The 14,770-nt window shown below is 40.4% G+C and overlaps 1 long non-coding RNA gene across 1 annotated transcript in view; it reads right to left on the reverse strand.

Moving 5' to 3' along the window:
• The window catches only part of LOC133069569 (uncharacterized), an 88,392-nt gene extending 76,367 nt beyond the window's left edge, over positions 1–12,025 (reverse strand). Inside the window, exon 1 of the long non-coding RNA XR_009695900.1 lies at positions 11,805–12,025. This is a non-coding gene — a long non-coding RNA (uncharacterized LOC133069569). The remainder of the gene's footprint in view (positions 1–11,804) is intronic.
• Between the last annotated feature and the right edge of the window lie 2,745 nt (positions 12,026–14,770).

The raw sequence follows: 14,770 nt of genomic DNA on the forward strand, positions 1-14,770 counted from the left end.
CATGAGAGATGCTGGGCTGGAAGAAGCACAAGCTGGAATCAAGATTGCCGGGAGAAATATCAATAACCTCAGATATGCAGATGACACCACCCTTATGGCAGAGAGTGAAGAGGAACTAAAAAGCCTCTTGATGACAGTGAAAGAGGAGAGTTAAAAATTTGGCTTAAAGCTCAACATTCAGAAAACCAAGATCATGGCATCTGGTCCCATCACTTTATGGGAAATAGATGGGGAAACAGTGGAAACAGTGTCAGATTTTATTTTGGGGGCTCCAAAATCACTGCAGATGGTGATTGCAGCCATGAAATTAAGAGATGCTTGCTCCTTGGAAGGAAAGTTATGACCAACCTAGATAGCATATTGAAAAGCAGAGACATTACTTTGCCAACAAAGGTCTGTCTAATCAAGGCTATGGTTTTTCCAGTGGTCATGTTTGAATGTGAGAGTTGGACTGTGAAAAAAGCTGAGCACCAAAAAATTGATGCTTTTGAACTGTGGTGTTGGAGAAGACTCTTGAGAGTCCCTTGGACTGCAAGGAGATCCAACCAGTCCATCCTAAAGGAGATCAGTCCTGGGTGTTCATTGGAAGGACTGATGCTGAAGCTGAAACTCCAATACTTCGGCCACCTCATGCGAAGAGTTGACTCATTGGAAATGACCCTGATGCTGGGAGGGATTGGGGGCAAGAGGAGAAGGGGATGACAGAGAATGAGATTGCTGGATGGCATCACCGACTCGATGGACATGAGTTTGAGTAAACTCCAGGAGTTGGTGATGGACAGGGAGGCCTGGCATGCTGTGATTCATGGGGTCTCAAAGAGTCAGACACAACGGAGCGACTGAACTGAACTGAATATGCCACTACATATACTACTTTTTCTTTATCCACCGATATCTGTTGACAGACGTTTAGGTGGTTTCCACACATTGTCTATTGTGAATAATGCTGCAATGACTGTGACAGTGCAGATAACTCTTTGAGATCCTCGTTTAATTCCCTTTAAATATATACTCAGAAGGGGCATAAGATAAAATAGACAAAGCACTGGAACAGAAAAGCAAGTGCAGAAATAACTTCACCCATTATGGACAACTGATCTTTGATAAGTATGTCAAGAAGAGCAATGGGGAAAGGATGGTCTCTTTAATGAGTGGTGTTGGGAAAACAGGACAGTCAATTGCTGAAGGATGAAGTTAAACCCTCACCTCACACCGTAAACCAAAGTCAACTCTATATAGATTAAATGTAAGACCCCAAACCATAAAAATCTAGGATATAGAGGGAAAACTTCTTTAGTCTTAGCAATAAATTTTTGGATATGATACCAAAGGTGTGGGCAACAAAAGCAAAAAATAGACAAGTGGTGTTGCATCAAACCGAAACATTTCTGCTCTTCAAAGAGCACAATCAACAGAATGAAAAAGCAATCCATTGAATGGGGGAAAATATTTGTAAATCATATGTCTGATAAGGAGTTGATATCCAAAATATGTAAGGAACTCAACAGCAGCAGCAACTCAATAGCAAAATAACAATATTAATAATAATGATAATCTGATTTAGCAATGGGCAAAGGATTTTGGACTGCACGGAGATCAAACCAGTCAATCCTAAAGGAAATCAACCCTGAATATTCAGTGGAAGGACTGATGCTGAAGCTGAAGCTCCAATACTTCAGCCACCTGATTTGAAGATTTGACTCATTGGAAAAGACCCTTATGCTGGGAAAGATTGAGGGCAAGTGGAGAAGGGGTGACAGAGAATTAGATGGTTGGATGGCATCACTGACTCAATGGACATGAGCTTGAGCAAACTCACAGAGATAGTGAAGGACAGGGAAGCCTGACCTGCTCTAGTTCATGGGGTCACAAAGAGTTGGACACGACCTAGTGACTGAATGACAACAACAAAAGGATTTGCATGGACATTTCTCATAATGAGACGTACAAATGACCCACAGATACATAAAAAGATGTTCAATATCACTAATTATCAGAAAAATGCCAATCAAAACCATAATGAGATAGATATCACCTCACACCTGCTCAAGTAGCTTTTATCAAAAAGAAAAAAGATAACAAGCGTTGGCAAGAATAGGGAGAAAAGAGAATCCTTGTACACTGTTGGTGAGAATGTGAATTGGTAAGGCTATTATGGAAAACAGTATGGAGGTTCCTCAAAAAATTAAAAATAGAACTACCATATGTTAGAGTTAGGTTTTTTAAGACTAGAGACCAATTTATCCCTCAGAACTTCTAAACTCACTTTCAATCTCTCCACCACTACTGGGAACACAGCCAAGCTCTGCCCTAGTCCCATCCCATCTGATTGGACCACTGCCCTGTACAAAGCTACGTGTCAATGCTAATTTGCAATGAACAATTCATAACTCGTAACCAAGTTATTTTAGCAGATGTTCCCCCTGGAGACCCCCCCAAAATAACTGCAAACAGTCCCTCTTATGACCTTCCATGAGATTATCTTCTCTGCGTTATTCTGCTTCTTTTAGTAGAAAGCCAACCCAAGAAAAAAGAAAGTAAATCATGGAAAAGGAGAAAGAAGCCTGTTTTCAAGCTAGGCTCCTTGTCCAGGCCTTTGCTACAAACCTCTGTGCAGACCTCATGCAAACTTGAGACTCTCCCCTTTTTCAGCTGTAGGTAAAGAAATATCAATACAAAGACGGGGCCCTTATAATGGAGGAAAGAGAAGACAGAGACAGGCTTCCGTTCCACTAGAATTCAGACATAAAGCTCTTAAGTGAAAGAATCTGGAAATTAAAACCTTGGCTGATTATACATCCTTAGAATGTAATCTCACCAACCCACACTGCCTCTCTTAAGGGCTCGATTTAGTTGGCTTTCCACTTCCACACCTTCTAATTGTGGAATTTCCTTTCATTTTAATTCTCCTCAGGGCCAAACTCTGATTAAACCAATACATATGGTTTCTAGGATTTTGAAACTGAGCTCTTCTGGCAAGAAGCTACTCAGAGTAAACCAATCAACCCTCTTCAGTATTCCCTGCCCGAAATAGATAGGGACCGACCTGGAAGGCAATTAATTGACCCAGACTCCCCTGCATTTTCTCTTCTGCAGGAAGACAAGACAAAAACTCTCCTCTGGCAACCACAGGCTTGGGTATCAATTTTCCAGGAGCTCAGCATATTCCAAGTCACTGTACTCAGCTTTGGAGAGTCACACGACGTTAACATATTATTTACATCCCAGAGATAAACTTACTTTCTAAAATTTAATTGAAAGTCCACTTTTTAAAAAAGAAAAAGCACTGATGGCTGCTTAAATGGGATTTACAGAGAGTAGCTTTTTCAAGTTGACATTCTCATGTCTCAGAGAAGCAGCAGCTGGCATGAAGGCACAATGATACAGAGACACTCACGTTCATACTGATAACAAAACCACTTGCAGAGGCGCTCAACTTCTTTTCAGTCACTTAAGCACACAGACTTTTATCTGTCCCTGCCTTTCTCCCAATAAGCCTAGAGCTCAAAAAAAATGATCTGTCTTTCGTTTCTCATGTGTCAATTGGTCCTTTCAGCAAGTCTGAAACTCTTCTACATCCAGGAAATGAGAGGTAAGGATATTTTTTTGTTGTTTAGTCGCTAAGTCCTGTCCGACTCTTTACGACTCCCTGAACTGTAGTCCGTCAGGCTCCTCTGTCCATAGGATTTCCCAGGCAAGAATACTAGAGTGGGTTGCCATCTCCTTCTCCAGGGGATCTTCTCAACTCAGGGACTGAACCTGTGTCTCTTACATTGGTAGGTAGATTCTTTACCACTGAACCACCAGGGAAGCCCCTAAGGATATTTGAGCTATTTTTTAAATTTTCTAACTTAAAAATAGACTTTTTCTTCCAGTTTAACTTAGATATAACTGATATATAACATTGTTTTATTTTAAAGTATATAAAATAATAATGTGATATGTATTTCAAGCACATTATGTATATTGCAAAATGATAACTATAAGAAGTTTAGTTAATACCATCACCTCACAGTTACATGTTTTTTTCCTTGTGATGATAATTTTTTAAGATTCACTCTTTTGACAACTTTCAACTACACAACACAGTATTGTTCTCTCCAGTCATTAGCTATCTTTTCAACTTTCATGAACATGTGTCTCTACACGTTCATCTGCATATCCATGCTTATCATTGTATTTTATCAAGCACCTGTTTATGCCAGGCAGTGTTGTAGGGTCCTGGGGATACAATAAGCAATAAGAGAAACAAAGCTCGTGTTCTCAGCTCTCATGGATTTTTGTTACAGAAAAAAATGCATATAATCATTTTATATTGTTTAAGTTTTATAAAGAAAATAAATTAGGGAATGTGATGGAGCATGACTCCACGGGGCCATTTTTGTGGGTCAGAGCCTATAGCTGAATGACCAGATGAACTAGCAATGATGAGACTGGGAGCAGAATCATCTCGAAAGAGGTTAAGCAAGGTTCAACAGGTCCTGGGTTCAGGAGTGTCTGTGACCTGGTCGATGAACAGGAGGAAGGTCATTGTGGCTGGAGATTAGTGAGAAAAGCAGCCGGAGATCAGGTGAAAGGGAAGATAGAAATCAAAACATCAAAGCCCTGAAAGCCATGGAAAAGAGTTTGGGTTTTATTCTAACGGCAGAGGGAAGACGTTCTGAAGTGGTTTATGATTTAAATACCACTTTTGTTTCTGTGTGGAAAATCGATGATGAAGGGCAAGAAAGGATACAGAGAAACCACTAAAAAGTTGTTGCAGATTCCACAGGAAAGATCATGAGGGGCTTGTCCAAGTGGGAAATGGAAAGGTGAAGACTGGTAGGTGGATTTGAGAATTTTCTTTTTGAGGTAAGGCTGCCTGAAGCTGATGGTGAATAGCATACAAAGAAGGAAGGAAAATAAGGAATCAATAACCATTGACTTGAGATGACAAGATATGGATTTGACAAATGATTAGTTTAGGGGCTTCCCAGGTGGCTCTGTGGTAAAGAATCAACCTACCAATACAGAAAATGAAAGAGACGCAGGTTCAATCTTTGGGTTGGGTTTAGTTTGAGAAATTGTTGTTGTTTGGTTGCTCGGTCGTTTCCAACTCTTGTAACCCCAATGGACTGTGGCCCACCAGGCTCCTCTGTCCATGGGATTTCCCAGGCAAGACTATTGGAATGGGTTGCCATTTCCTCCTCCAGGGGATCTTCCCAACCCAGGAATGGAATTCACATCTGTTTTGTCTCCTGCATTGGCAGGCGGGTTCTTTATCACTGGTGCCACCTGGGAATCCACCTTTACATGTGTATGTGTGTGTTTTAGTCACTTAGTCATGTCCAGCTCTTTGTGATCCCATTAACTGCAGCCCTCCAGGCTCCTCTGTCCATGGAATTCTCCAGGCAAGAATACTGGAGTGAGTTACCATTCACTTCTCCAGAGGATCTTACTGACCCAGGGATCGAACCCAGGTCTCCTGCATTGCATCAGATTCTTTACCATCTGAGCCACCAGGGAAGCCCCAAAGTATATGTTAATGTGTCTCAATTTTTATTAAAGGAAGCACTATATTTTGTATTTATCTGCCATTAATTTATTTGATTAGTCTATTGAAAGGTATTTAGATTATTTCACTTTTTTCTTTAGAAGTGAGTTGTAATGGATGCATTTTCTTGCTCATATTATCTGACTAAACTTTGCACAATGAATACTCATTGAGATAGTCAAAATTGTATGCAAATCAGCAAAATTGAATGCCTATTATATGGCTAGAACTGTATTAGGCAATGTGTATAATCCTATTGAGAGTTCTTAAAGATTTAGTGTTTAAAAGCATTAAAGCATACAGTGAAAAAATAGAAACACACAGTCACATTCAGCTATTCCAGTGTCCTGGAGAATGAGGTATTCTGGATAAATGATATTTCTGTACATCTGAAAGGTAAATTTGAGCTAAAAAATTATTTGCTCTCTACTGAATTATGTTGAAATCTTGAAAATTGTATTACATACTTTCTAGATTTAGCCTGAAGAATAAATGATTCAAAATCATCCTTATAAATAAGAACATTTATATCCTGATGTAGAAGATGTGGGACATTGACATGAATCAGTGCAAGTTCCAAGTTCCCCCGCTCATAGAGGTAGACTGGCCATGCATTTTAGTGGACACTTGGTAGAAGGGCTCTTCTTTGAGGTCCTTGGGCTTCCCAGGTGGCACTAGTGGTAAAGAACCCATTTGCCAATGCAGAAGACATGAGACTCGAGTTTGATCACTGGGTCAGGAAAATCCCCTGGAGGAGAGCATGGCAACCCACTCTCTTGCCTGGAGAATCTCCATGGACAGAGGAGCCTGGTGGGCTACAGTCCATAGAATCGTAAAGAGTCAAACTCAACTGAAGCAACTTAGCACGCACCTATTATATTGGTTATCAGTCTGTCTCTACAGAGTGATTTAGGTTCATATATATCAATTTTGGGACTTCCCTGGGGGCTCAGTCAGTAATCTGCCTGCAATGCAGGAGACCTGTGTTCAATCCCCTGGTTGGGAAGATCTCCTGGAGGAGGGCATGGCAACCCACTCCAGTATTCTTGCCTGGAGAATCCCATGGAGAGAGGAGCCTGACAGGCTACGGTCCATGGGGTCGCAAAGAGTCAGACACTACTGACCGACTAAGCACACAGCATATCATTTTTACTGGACTTTTACTTCCTGGAAGGCAGGGACACATGGTTATTCACATTTTTAGGTGCCCTCCAGCCCTGCCCCAGCAATGCCTGGGTCAGTAATGGGTACAATTATTTAAACCATAGACAAAGGATTTAGGAGAGTAAGAAATTTCAAACTCTCTTTGGATGAAGTGAGTTATGAGTAAATACAGAACTTTAAGCAATGATATTGAAAAGGCTAACAGACCAATATTACAAGACATATTGCCTAGTCTTTGTCTAAAATTTATCTCTGTACATATGGAGAGTTTAGTAATGTGTGTGAACCAACAAGAACACTAACGATGAGTGAAATGGAAGAGGAATCTCACCAGTAAGTTTAAGGGTAAAAAAGTTTTACCTTTTGCTTCTCAGAAGGAAAAGAAATAGCTTAGGGTGCAGTGTCTCGTGTCCTCTTTCCCATCCAATGTATTGTCAGGAAGACAATGAGAGGTTACCCCTTAGGAATCTAAAGTACTAATCAGTGAATTGAACAGATGTGTACATTGAGCAGTAATTATTCAAACAGCACTTTGCTAGTGAAATTCAGGATCCCCTTTTCAAGGTTTACTACCTAGTCATAGTCTTATTTCCTCTGAAATGGAATTTTTGTTTGGGGTCAGGAAGAAAAATTCCAAAAAGGATGAATGAAAATTTAAGTATAAGTCTCTTCTCAAAGATTTTCCATCCCATCACACTATCAATAATTCTTGCTTTTCCCATGTAAAAAGTGAATGTGGAAAAAGGATAGTAAGCCCCTATTTTGAGAGCGAGAACCTTTAGGAAGATTTAGATAGTCCTTGACAGAATTACTATCTGCATTTTTAACTTTATTCATAATTTATGATGGCTACCCCAGCTCATTTTCCAAGCAAGGTTTAAACTAAAAGGGAAATATTTTTCTTCCTATTTTTCTCATTGTATGTGAATCAAACAGTTGTATTATTAAATTAAAAAGTACAGAGGGTAGCTAGGTCTTTATTTTCTATGGGGACTGCTTATACATCCCAGGGAGTGTCATAAAGTGGGTTGTAAGAAAGATGTACTGCAAAAGAAAAACCATATTGATATTGTTTCCAAAGTTTTTACCATATAGTTTGGAGAAAAATGATCTTAGAAAAACAATGATGCATACTGAAATCAATACTGCTTTTCTAATATGGCAATTTCTAAATGCAAGATTTAATTTTAGAATAAATCCTTCTCTGACAAATTTTCTTTCCTGATACATTTTGGTATGTGGTTAATTTTATAAATTGCTTAAAATATAACATCTTTCTATTTTGGAAATTCATTGAATCAATTTCATAACAATTGAATCAAGGTCTTGAATAAAAGGATAATAAAGATAGGGTAAATTAAGAATAGGTACCTCAATCAATGGAAATGGGTTGTGTCAACATGTTCTTTTCCTGCCACAACACACTCACATGGGTATATCCGGATACTGACCCTCTAAAAGAGTTATGGAGAAATAAAGGAGCAAGTACCTTTCACAATTATACCACAGTAGCTTTGACCACCATCTCCCCATTTCCTCTTCCAGCCCCCTGCCGCTGCAATCACCCTCTACTCTCTGCTTTTATGAGTTCTACTTTTTTAGATTCTTCATGAGAATTTGTCTTCCTTTGTCTGACTTATTTTACTTAGCATAACACCTTCAGTGTTCACCCATGTTGTTGCATATGGCAGGATTTCTTTCTTTTTAAAGGTTTTTTTCATATATATGTGTGTGTATATAAATATATCACATTATATATGTCACATTGTATATATTATACTATATATATATATATATCTCGCACTGCATGTGTATATATATGTCACATTGTGTATATGTATCTATATACATCACATGTTCTTTATTCATTCCTCTGTTGATGAGCATAAAAATGCTTTCAGTATTCGGCTACTTTGAGTAGTACTGTCATTATCACAGAAGTACAGATATCCCTTTAAAAGGCATTATTATTCTTGTTATTTGGCTGTGCCATACAGCATGGAGTATCTTAATTCCCTGACCAGGGATCAACCCATTCCCCCTACAATAGAAGGGTAGATAGAGTCTTAATCACTGGACTAGACCACAAGGAAAGTCTCAAGAAGATGCTACTGTTGTGCAGATCTTCTGCCGATTAAAAATATTTATAGATTTTTAACCCATCACATGAAGAGCATCATGGCTAATATCAGCAGATTTTTATTAGTCTTCATTTGATTGATTTGGACTGTAGGTCAATGTCAGTGGTATCCCTGTGGCTCATGGATCAGCTCACTGGTGATCAGTGGTTTTCAGACTACAGGCAGTGGAATCTCGGGGTTCTGTGGATGTGCCTCAGATGTCACCAAAGGTGAGCAGGTAGAGGCTGAGAGGGCAGCCTGGTCTCCTGCCTACATTTGAATCAAAACAATTTCACATTTATTTGCTTTATATATTGGGGTTCTACAAATGTCTCCCTTTGAAAAAGCTTTTATTTTTCCTTTACAAAGAAGATATTTGAAAATACATGATCTAGATTCTCTGTTATACTCTTTATCTCTCCTTTCTTAGTAAAAATTCATCCATGGGTAAAACTAAAATGAAAATGGAAGCAAATACAAAGTCAGCACCAAAAGCACTGTAATGATTCATAATTGCTCTAGTTATTAATGGCATATCACTAATGATGGCTCACTAAGAAATGGAAGAGCAGAAATAAATTGTGGGTTATGTCAAATTCTTTCTGCCTGTAGCTTCAACTATTTCTTCCAATTTTAGAAAGCAGATAGGAAAGCTAGTGAGTGAGAGTGGTGGGGCTTCCCAGCTGGTGCTAGCAATAAAGAACATGCCTGCCAATGAAAGAGACATAAGAGATGCTGGTTTGATCCCTGAGGTGGGAAGATTCCCCTGGAGGAGGGCATGGCTACCCACTCCAGGATTCTTGCCTGTAGAATCCCATGGACAGAGGAGACTAGCAGGCTACAATCCATGGGATTGCAAGAGTCGGACATGACTGAAGTGATTTAGCATGCACGCAAAGAGAGTGATATTGTTCAGGTGATATTCTTGAGTCTATTCTAATTTGTAGGAGAAAGTAAATCATTTCTATGTTTGACATTTTAATTACTACTATTAAAATTATTCCAACACCCCTCATTACTAATGACATCATATACTTGAGGATTTTCCAGGGTATCGAGCTGAGAGCTGGAAGGTACTGATTTGATTTGATTTTTTTCAATGATTTTAAAAGATGAAATTTTTGGATTGCAAGGGATACAGTCTGTTGAAGACACCTAGATTTTTGAGGTGTAATGGCATGGCTCAGAGGGTAAAGAGTCCACCTGCAATCCTGGAGACACGGAAGACACAGATTCGATCTCTGGGTTGGGAAGATCCTCCGGTGAAGGAAACTGCAGCCTGATATTCTTGCCTGGGAAATCCCACGGACCAAGGCAGGCTACAGTCCATGGGGTCTCAAAGAGTCGGACACAACTAAGCACGTAAGCACATTTTTTTTTTAAAAATTCTAATCCCAATGGAAGACAGTTTATAGCAAGAGAAAATATCCTTAGCGGATGTGTCTACTGATTCTGACTCACAGGCTTGGAGTGGGAATCCCATGAGATCCCCATGACTACTGCCCACGAGGAACTGCAGTGAAAGGGAGGAGCTTTAGCTCAGAGAACAAGTCTGGCCAGAAAGAGGGAGGGAGCGAGGCCTGTGAAACTCACTGAGATGAAACCAAACAGCCTGATTGTAGCAACCTAATCCTCTAAGTAGGGACGTCCTTGGTGGTCCAGTAGATAAGAATCTTCCTGCCAATGCAGGGGATGTGGGTTCGATCCCTGTTCCGGGAAAATTCCACATCCCACTGGGCAACTAAGCCCATGCCCCATGATTACTGAGCCAGTGTGCTGAAGCCCATGCACCCTAGAACTGGTGCTCTGCAACAAGAAGCCACGGCAGTGAGAAGCCCGCACACCGCAATTGAAGAGTGACCCTTGCTCACCACAACTAGAGAAAGCCTGCATGCATCAAGGAAGACCCAGAATAGCCAAAAATAATTAGTTAATTAAAATCTTCTAACCCATTAAAAAAATCCTCCAAGTAGAGCTTTGTGGGAGATTTAGGTCTGCAGAAAAGCAGGGTGTAAGATGGACATATAACTAAGAAGACAAGAGTCTGTATTATTGCTGGAACTCGGTAGCCAAGGTTGCACATCTTCTCTTTGGGAATAATCCATGGAGTCACGAGTGACTAGTGAGCTGGGCCAGCCCTGAGTGTGGGCCAGGCCCGGGGTGACAGCAAATGCAGGGTTCCTTCAGTAACCTGACCCACCTACCTCCCTTTATTTTCATAGGATTGGGGTGGAGGGACCCCGAGAGTCACCAATTGAAAAGTGAAAGTGAAGTCATCAGTCATGTCAGACTCTGCGATCCCATGGACTGTAGACTTCCAGGCTCCTCCATCCATGGAATTTTCCAGGCAAGAGTACTGGAATGGGTTGCCTTCTCCAGGGGATCTTCCCAACCTGGGGATCAAACCTGGGTCTCCCACGTTTCAGGCAGACTCTTTACCATCTGAGCCACCAGGGAAGCCCAGTTAAGAGGTGAAAATGTTCAAAAGAGAAAACCCTTTCTTCACACCCAGGATTTTTGAAAACTTCATGGGTCACTACTTTTTAATGACACACGCAGAAATCCAGATAACTGCTCTAGTAAAATTAAACACAGTAACACTCTGATCTGTATCTTTATACATCAATACTTGCTCTAGAGGAACGATTAAGGGTTGAGAAACTGCCCGTCATAACATTACTAACAGGGGCCATGAGACGCTTGCAGGAATTTTACTTCAAAGTCTGAGGAGAATCGCCTTTACACAGTTCTCCAAGTGCAAGGAGTGCCTGAAGGGCAGAAAATAGCTGACAACAGAACTTTGAAGCCTTCACACTCCATGCCAAAGGGGTGAGGGGAGAAGGGATCTACTACTTTTGAATCAAGGAGGAAAAAAACCCTCCAGCTGGATACAGCAGTGCTTCCTCCTTTAGGAAACCCACGTTTCTGCACTGGTCTCTGCAAACACAGCCCCCGCCCTAGGGCTGAATTCCTGAGGGGTCACTTACCTGGTGACCTTGTAGAACTGATTTAACCTCGCTGTCTCACTTTTCTTATTTTCAAACTGGCATCATGGTGATACTTTTCTCATAAGATGGGATTAAATAAATACAGGCTTGCGAAGTTGCTGGTGACGACTCTTCTCATCATTATGAATAATCGCCAAAATGATATGTAGAATCAAACAAAGCTATTGAAATGGGAGAAGTCACAAAACCTGAGTGTGACCCCAAACATTGTTGCATGAGAGAGGAAATGTAAGAGGCCAGAGACAAGAAGTGGGCCTTCTCTTTTTTTTTCTTTTTATTGGTAAGATTTATTTATTTACGGCCTGCCTGGTCTTGGTTGCTGCATGCTGGCTTCCTCTGGTTGTGGTGAGCGGGGCTACTCTCTGGTTGTGATGCTCAGCCTTTTCATTGCAGTAGCTTCTCTTGTTGCAGAGCACAGGCTTGGGCTTAGTTGCTCTGCAGCATGGAAGATCTTCCTGGCCCAGGGATCGAACCTGTGTCCCATGCATTGCAAGGCAAATTCTTAACCACTGGGCCACCAAGGAAGCCCCCAAAGAGGGCTTTCTTTAAAGATAATCTTTTGTCCACTTCACCAAAAATACATGTCAAAGTTGGGAGAAGTGTTAACAGCAGCTTGAACCTCAGATAATTTCAGGTCATCTTGAGAACTACTACAACCAACTGCTGGAGGTCTGTTTGCAGAGGGTGCAAAGGGCTTTAGAGAGAAGGAGAAAAGGAGCAGAGAATAGCCCATTTGACCTCATAGCAATGTTGATTTGGTTTTTGCTTGCCAGGTTTTACATTTTACTCTTGAGAGGCTGAATATAGAACCAATGGCCCAAGCAAATATGACAAGAGAATTCTGACCCACCTACAAGGCCTGGATGCCAAACCCCAGTTTCTTTAGCAGTCAGGCTCAGAAGCCAAACCACAAACTGTGCAACAAACAGCCTGGAACAGTGAGGACCTGTTCCTCCTTTGGCCCCAACTTTGACCTCAGTACTAACCAGAGAAAGTCAAATATGCTCTTCACACCAATCATGCAAGATGCCCCATTTCTAGGTGATCCGCCTCCAGTTTTACCATGGCAACAGCCTCCAATCAGAGATAACTGATGCCTTCCCCTTTTCTGTGTGACAAAGTTTTCCCACGTCTGTTCCTGTCTGCCTCTGAGTCTCTGCCAAACCCAAGTGATCAGTGCTGACTCCCTTGTCATACACGGCTCTGAATAGATGGCCTCTGTTCCTATCTGCGGTGTTTTCATTTTTTACTACCTTCTATAGCATATACGTTTGTTTTCATGAAACAATCATGTTTCACATTAGTGTATTAAATTACCAGTGGATAAAATGAACATTTCAGAGTGGTACTGGGTTTAATCCTGTTTCCCTGGGTGTTCTCACACCCTGGATTGTAAGCACTGACTTCAGGATCACAGAATCCTTTTTTTAAAATCAGTTTATTGAATGATAATTTACATACCATATAACTCACCGTTGGATGTATTCTCCTAGTTTTCTTCAGAAGTTTTATAGGTTTAGCTCTTACACTAAATTTTATGATCCATTGTGGGTTGATTTTCATGTGCGTGATGTGAGGTCAAGGTCTGGGTTTTTTTTTTTTTTTCTTTTGCATGTGAGTATCCTGCTGTCCCAGCATCATTAGTTGAAAAGACTCTCTTCTCTTCCACTGAATGCCCTGGTACTTCTGTCGGAAATCAATTGACCATCAACATGAGGGTTTATTTTCTTTTCTATTCTGTTTCATTGATCTATATCACACTGTCTTGATGACTGTGGCTTTATAGTAAGTATTGAAATCAGGTGGACAAGTCATCCAATATTCTTCTTTTTCAAAATATTTTTACCGTTGTAGGTCCTTTGAGGTTCCACATGCATTTTAGGGGCAGGTTGGCTGCTTTGTCTTTGACCGCCATTCAACTGAGGCACTAGATCACAGTCTGTGCTGGCGCTCAGTCGTGTGGGACTCTCTTACGACCCCATGGTCTGTAGCCCGCCAGACTCCTCTGTCCATGGGATTCTCCAGGCAAGAATACTGGAGTGGGTTCCCATTTCCTCCTCCAGAGGATCTTTCTGACCCAGGGATCGAACCTGTGTCCCCCGCATCTCCTGCACTGGCAGGCAAATTGTTTACCACAGGGCCCCCTGGGAAGCTCCAACTCACTTCAGCAGATACTATATTTAAGTGAAATATTTCTGCAATAAAATTCACCCACAGGATCCTGGAAAGCTATTTATTTTCTCTTCTTAATTCTACATTCTCTACTAGCAGCTTTAACTTCTCTAGAGAATCATTTCTCTTCTTTCTCTGAAATGTTCTTTTCTGGTTTTGTCCTTTAAAGTGAAGTCTTTCTTCAAAGTCATATAAGCAGTCACATCTGTTACAGTGTATCTTCAAGTGCTTCATTGAGAGGAGCAGGAAAACACTGCTACTATTCCCTTAGCTAAGAAGAATTAATCATTTCTGTAATCTGAAAACTACTATAAATGTTGAGTGAAGTAAAATATATATATTACTTTTGCAAAAAAAGTAGTGGTAGAAATGATCTTCTGTATAAATATAGATAGTGTTCAGAGTAAAATGGTTCCTTTCATAAAGAAAAAATATATGCACAATACAATCAATTATGAACAGCAGGAGAAAAAGTGATGCTATGATTGGATAACAATTCACTAGCCCGCTAATCTCTAAAGCAAGTGGAAAGATAATGTCTTTTTGAGTTTCCTTACTAGAAGACTCAGTAATCTACAAGTGGCTAGCTTTTGTTTTTCTTATAGTGCTGCTATTTAAAAAAATCAACACATGAAAAAAAAAATCAACACATGAATTTATTAGTATTACAGTTTTCAGTGAAGTTTAGATCTTTTAAAAATAGAAAAATTTAAATCATATTTTTAGCATTAGTAGGGCACCCTAAATGTAGTAAGCATTCAATTAACATTTAG

The sequence above is a fragment of the Dama dama genome, chromosome 14, assembly GCF_033118175.1.
Source record: "Dama dama isolate Ldn47 chromosome 14, ASM3311817v1, whole genome shotgun sequence".
Taxonomy (NCBI): domain Eukaryota; kingdom Metazoa; phylum Chordata; class Mammalia; order Artiodactyla; family Cervidae; genus Dama; species Dama dama.